Here is a 6,646-nt window from a genome sequence, read left to right on the forward strand (position 1 = left end):
TTCAGATATATTCCGCTGTGACTAGCTTAGATGTGTATTTATAAATAACTGTAACTTCATAGCCAAATTCACAAGAATAGTGGCAATCTTTGGGGGTTAAAATGAAGAGAGAACAAACTATCAGAAGCCCAGGTACCACCTTGGGTTGCCTTGTGGCTGGGAGGAAATGGCCTGTCCAGTCGGGAAAACAAGGTTGTAAGCCTCATTGCCCACAGGGAGACAGGAGAGGTTACAGACTCACAAAGATCTTCAGACCACTCAGCAATGTTTAAAATAATCACAGATGAGAGAAATGGCCCAGAGTGTTGGAGGTACTCACGGCCAAGGCCGACAATCTGAGCCTGGGCCACAGGACTCACACGGTAGAGAGGGAGAACCAACTCCTGCAAGTTGTCCTCTGGCTTCCACATGCACACAATGGCATGTACACACACAATGGTGTGTACATATAAACACACACACTTGCAAACAATGGCATGTAAATACACACACAAGGCATCCCCAAGAGCTGGAGACATACCTTAGTTGATAGTGCTTGCCTAATATGCACCAATCCTGGGCTTCAAGCTTCAGTACCAAGTGCGGTAGTACACACCTATCATCCTAGCACTTGGAAAACAGAAGCAGGACAATTAAAAGTTCAGGGTCATCGTCACCTACATAGCAAGTCAGAGGGACAACCAGGGATACAAGAGACACTGTGTCAATAAATCAAACTATTAAAAATGAAAGCTTGACAGCTGGTGTTGACATTTCTTTCTTTTTCTCTGTGCAGCCCTGGCTGTCCTGGAACTAACTCTGTCTGTAGATGAAGCTGGCCTCAAACTCACAGAGATCCACCTGCCTCTGTCTCTCAAGTGCTGGGATAAGGGCATGCATCACCATCATCCACATTTCTAATCCCAGCAGTGATGTGGGATTCCCCCTCTGTATGCTGTGAATGTGCTTTGTTACCACTGGTTAATAAAGAAGCTGCTTTGGGCCTATGGCACGGCAGAACAGAGTAAGGCAGAAATTCCAAGCAGAGAGAGGCAGGAAAGAAGGCGGAGTCAGAGAGATGCCATGTAGCCACCAAAGGAGACAGATGCCCCAAACCTTGTCAGTAAACCACGAGCCTCAGGTAATACACAGAATAAAAAATGGGTTAACTTAATATGTAATAAAAATATACTAAGTAAAAATATACCTAAGTTGGTTGAACAGTATTGTAATTAATAGTTTCTGTGTGATTATTTCAGATGGGGGGGGGGACAAGCAAGACTCTACACAGCTCTTGCACGTGGGTATCTTGAGGTAGGAAAATCACAAATTCAAGGCCAGCTGGAAAAACAGTGAAACCTGACTTCAAACAAGCACTGCCAGGTGGTCATGGCGCACACCTTAAATCCCAGTACTTGGGAAGCAGAGGTAGGCTGATCTGTGAGCTCAAGGCCAGCCTGAACTACAGAGCTAGTTCCTCTACAGTTAGGGTTGTCAAGCAAAAAACAAAACAAAACAAAAAAACAAACAAACAAAAAAACCATTCTCAAAACAAGACAGGCACTGCAGGCCTTGCTTTATTTATTTTGCTTGAGAAGGGTCCCACTGTGTATCCTCCCTCTCTGTCCTGGAACTCACCAGACAAGACCAGACTGGACTTAAGTGCAGAGATCCGCCCCAGCATGATGGGTTTAAAGGTATGTGACACATGTCCAGCAGCACTCAATCCCAGCACTCTGAAGGCAGAGGCCGGTGGATCTCTGCGGGTTCCAGACCAAAATGGTCTACATAGTAAGTTTTACTGTGAAGCCAGCCAGCCAGTACTAGATAGTGAGTGAGCCCTTGTTTCACAGAAGACAGACAGAAAGACAAAAACAAAAAACAACCAAGTAATTTGCACCTTGGAAGGAAGTACACCATCGGGCGACTGCAATGCCACCCTGTGGACACGCACCAATTACGGTATCCACCGGCACTGAAATTCTCAAATTCTAGTACACTTTGGGGGATGATCTAGATTCAGACAGTCCTCCCTACAGGTTACATGTGTGAGACGAATCTACGTGAATACCAGCAACTTCTTATTAAACTTTGGGCTACTGTTCAAATTCTCAACACTTGGAACTGTATAGACTGGAGGGTTTCAGTGAACTGTATGCACAAAAGTCTTGCCTGCTACAAAGAGCGAGGTGGGCTTTCGCAAAGCTCGTTAGGCTTCTGACTGCCCTGTAAACCATTTCCAGTGGACTTGACCCTGACTCAGCACTGGACAGGCTGTGTAGAATAGAATTATGGCCATTTTCACACACCCACAATATTGTATAGGTAGCAACCAGAAAATTATATGAAATCAAGATCCCAAAAGGGGCTGGGCGGTGGTGGCGCACGCCTTTAATCCCAGCACTCGGGAGGCAGAGACAGGTGGATCTCTGTGAGTTCGAGACCAGCCTGGTCTACAAGAGCTAGTTCCAGGACAGGAAACAAAAGCTACGGAGAAACCCTGTCTCAAAAAAAAAAAAAAAAAAAAAAAATCCCAAAAGGGTGTTTTGAAAAAATAAAGATATAAAACGCTTCTTTCAGTATTTATTGTCCAGGGGTATACATACCTGTTAATATTTCATAGCTCATAAATTGTCCCTGAGGCGGCTGTGGCGTAGCAAGTGGGGTCTCCAGTTTCCTAATGATGGGAAGCAGAACATGCGAGAGGGAGGGGCATCAGCGCCTACCTTGAGAAATCTTGGCTTTGACAATGGTGAGTGGCCTGTCAAAATACCATCTAATACGGTTCGTTGGGCCGGTGAAGCTATGTTGTGTGAACTGTGAATGAAGAAGATGTCGTTCCTCACACCTGAGAACTTGATCTCATCCTCCACCATGGACTGGACACTAAACAGTCTCGAGAACCAACATTTGAGCTGGTGACGTGGCTCACCTACCATGACTGATGGATGAGCTGAGTTCTGTCCCGAGGAGATAACAGACTCTCTTGTACAAGCACACATACACACGCACACAAATTCAGTAAAAAAAAAAAAAAAACAATGTAGTCTTTAAAAAGTCAACATTTACCTGGAGGAATGGCTAGAGCAGTTCTCTCCCATGGCTGTGACTTTCCCCTTTATTTACAATTTGTAGAGTTTATTTTTCATAAATGATTTTTTTCTGTGCTTTGTTGTTTTGCCTGAATGTATGTCTGTGTGAGGGTGTCAGATGCCCTGGAATTCGTATTCCAGACAGTTGTGAGCTGCCATGTGGGTGTTGGGAATTGAACCCGGGTCCTCTGGAAGAACAGCTAGTGCTCCCAACCACTGAGTCATCTCTCCAGCCCTTGTAGAGACTAATGAAAGGAGAAATTACCTTTGATCCAGAAATTCCCATTACCTGTGGTCTGTAACAGAGGACGTACTGAGTGAGTGAGCATCTGTAGTCTAGGCAACCCAAGCATAAAGCTGAAGACAGACGCACACTTAAACTGAGCTGGCCAGACTGTTAGGTGTGGTGATGCGCACCTTCAATCCCAGCACTTGGGAGGCAGAGGCAGGCAAATCTGCTAATTCAAGGCCAGCCAGAGCTACACAGTGAAACCTTGTGTGTGTGAGTCAGAGAGAGAAGTAACAGTAACAAAACCCTAGCACTCAGAGGCAGAGGCAGGCAGATAAATCTCTGTGAGTTTGAGGCCAGCCAGGTCTACAAAAGCTAGTTCCAGGACAGGAACCAAAAACTACGGAGAAACCCTGTCTTGGAAAAAAAAAAAAAAACCTAGAGAAACCGTCTCAAAAAACCAAAACAACCTTCCCCCCAAAAAGAAACAAACAAAAAACCCCTGAATAGTCTCCAGAAATTTGAAGGTCAACAGACATTCTGATTTCTCAAAGCAGGTTGGATACCACACTGACTTTGACCCGTTTGTTTACCATCTTCCCAGAATACAGAACTGTCATGTCAAAGTGTTTTGCCTACATGTATGTACGTCTGTGTGCCTTGTGTGTGCTTGGGGCTTGACAAGATCAGAAGAGGGTGTTTGGTTTCCAAAAACTAGTTAGGGATGGTGAAGAGCCACCATGGAGGGATTAGAACTGAACCCAGGTTATCAAGAAGAACAAATTCTCTTAATGGTGGACTCATTTCTCCAATCTGGTTTCCTTTTTGCTACAGGTTTTCACTTTGAGACAAGACTTCATTCTGGGGGGCTGGAGAGATGGCTCAGTGGTTTAGAGCACCGTCTGCTCTTCCAGAGGTCCTGTGTTCAATTCCCAGCAACCACATGGTGGCTCACAACCATCTGAAATGAGATCTGGCGCCCTCCTCTGGTGTGTGGGCATACATGGAGGCAGAATGTTGTATACATAATAAATAAATCTAAAAAAAAAAGACTTCATTCTGTAACCTTGGCAACTATCAAACCCAGCTTTTGTTCCCATAGTTCCATGTCCCAATTGGGCATTCTCTTCATGAGTGAGGGTGGGGGCATCACTGCTTTCCACAAAACTTACTGCCATGGAAAAGGGGGATTTATTCAGATAAGGACCTTGGTTTCTGACTGAAGCTACATGATTTGTGTGTGACTGCTGTCTTATTTACATAGGAGCACTACACACAAGTATTGTTTAACTTCAATACAGTGGTTGCACCTTAATCTACTGCTATTTCAGCCAATTCCAACTCTGCAGTTACCGGCCTGCTTCTCTGGCAGCAGGCACAGGTGTGCAGGCTACACCCGGGTAGGAATTCTGTTTCCGCAGGGCAGGAGCTCTGCCTGCTAAAGGTAGCTCTAACTTAGATCTCTACAAATAAGACTTAGGATTCAAAGGCTGGGGTGAAAACCTGTTAGCTCAGAGGTTGAGTAGCAACTACCTAAGCTTCTCTCCTTGCTGGTGTCTCCCAGAGAGCGCCCTTCTGCTCACCAAAACAAAACTCACTCCAAATGGTTCCCACTCCTTCCAGTGCCCAGGTGCCCTCTGATTACTTTCTGGAACTAGTTGCTAACTCAGCTGATATAGGATTCCCCTCTGTATGCTGTGAATATGATTGGTTAATTAGTAAAGAAAACTGGCTTGGCCTGATAACGCAGAGCAGAACTTAGCTGGGGGGAAACTAGGCAGAATGCTGGGAGAAAGGAGGCGGAGTTGAGAAGCCATGTAGCCCCACCGGAGACAGATGTAGGAACCTTGCCAGTAGGCCATATACTTCGTAGTAAAATAAATGTTCCATACCTCCACCTATATCTCCATCATCAAGCCTCCCCCCACCTCCAGACCTCTGCTATAGTCTTCGTGCCTTTTCACTAAGCATTTTCTTTTATAGTACTGGAGATTGATTTTTCTTTTTAAAGGTTTACTTACGTACAGTGTTCTGCCTGCCTGGCCAGAAGAGGGAATTTTACTCAGGACCTCCAGCCCCCCTCATGATTTTACTTATGCGTTTGTATCTGTATGTGGGTTAGTGTACACTGAGAACAGCTGTCCATAGCCCTGGATCCCCTGGAGCTGCAAGTACAGGCACTTATGACCTGCCCACCATGGGAGCTGGGAACCAAAGGGAATAACGTGCTAACCACTGAGGCATCTCTCCATCCCTGAACTTTAGCCTTTAAAAAAAAATGGGGTATGTGAAGGTGAGCTAGAGACATTGGCTGTGTGCTGGAAAATAATGTTGAGGTACAATGGAGCTGGAGAGATGGCTCAGTGGGTAAAAGCACTAGGCCGCTCTTCCATGTACCCAGGTTCGATTCCTAGCACCTCCATTTTAAATAACAATTAGCCATGGTGGCACACACCTTTACTTGCGAGACAGAGCTAGGCAGTACTCTGCCAAGGGTAGTCCAGCCTACACGAGCTTCAGTGAGATCCGTTCTCAAACAAAATGAGGTGTCCCATGGCTTTTATTTTCTTGGCAGAGTACTGGGTTCAAGTCCCAGCACCCCACCTTCAACTCCACTTCCAGGGGATCCAATACCCCCACCATCTTCTGACCTCTGCAGGTACCAGACATATATATGGATATTCAAACCAAACCTTCACACATACAATAAATACATCTAAAAATTAAAAGAAATTTTGGTTGGGACACTTAGAGTTGAAGGAGTATCACCTCTGGGACAAGGAGGCCTTGCCTCAAAAGTTAATTTGATGTCAGTTGTGCCTAGCACCACAGCCGTGGGTTCAGTCAAATCCTGCATAACTGTGTAGAGTGGTACTTGGGTGCACAGAGAAGAGGACCAGGATTTAGTTCAAAGCCACCCTTGACAACACTGGGATCCATGAGACACTGTTATGACAAACTGGGAATGGTGGCACGTGCCTTGAATCTCGGCACTCTGGAGGCAGAAACATCGGAGTTCTGAGCAAGTCAAGGTGACACAGTGAGGCTGGAGCGATAGCTTGACAGTTACTGGCACTGCCTGTTCTTCCAGAGGACCTGGGTGCAATTCCCAGCACCCGCACTGGCTCACAGATATAAACGCAAGCAAAACATCCATGCGGCGGGCAGTGGTGGTGCACGCTTTTGATCCCAGCATTCTGGAGGCAGAGGCAGGCAGATGTCTGATGTTCGAAGTCAGTTGGGTCTACAGAGTGAGTTCCAGGACAACCAGAGCTGTTACACAGAGAAATCCTGCCTTGAAGAAACAAAAAAAAAACCCAACAAGGAACCACTTCAAATTCCCAAC

Source organism: Microtus oregoni, unplaced genomic scaffold, assembly GCF_018167655.1.
Source record: "Microtus oregoni isolate MIOR12 unplaced genomic scaffold, Mior012 000046F_ref0000063, whole genome shotgun sequence".
Classification (NCBI taxonomy): domain Eukaryota; kingdom Metazoa; phylum Chordata; class Mammalia; order Rodentia; family Cricetidae; genus Microtus; species Microtus oregoni.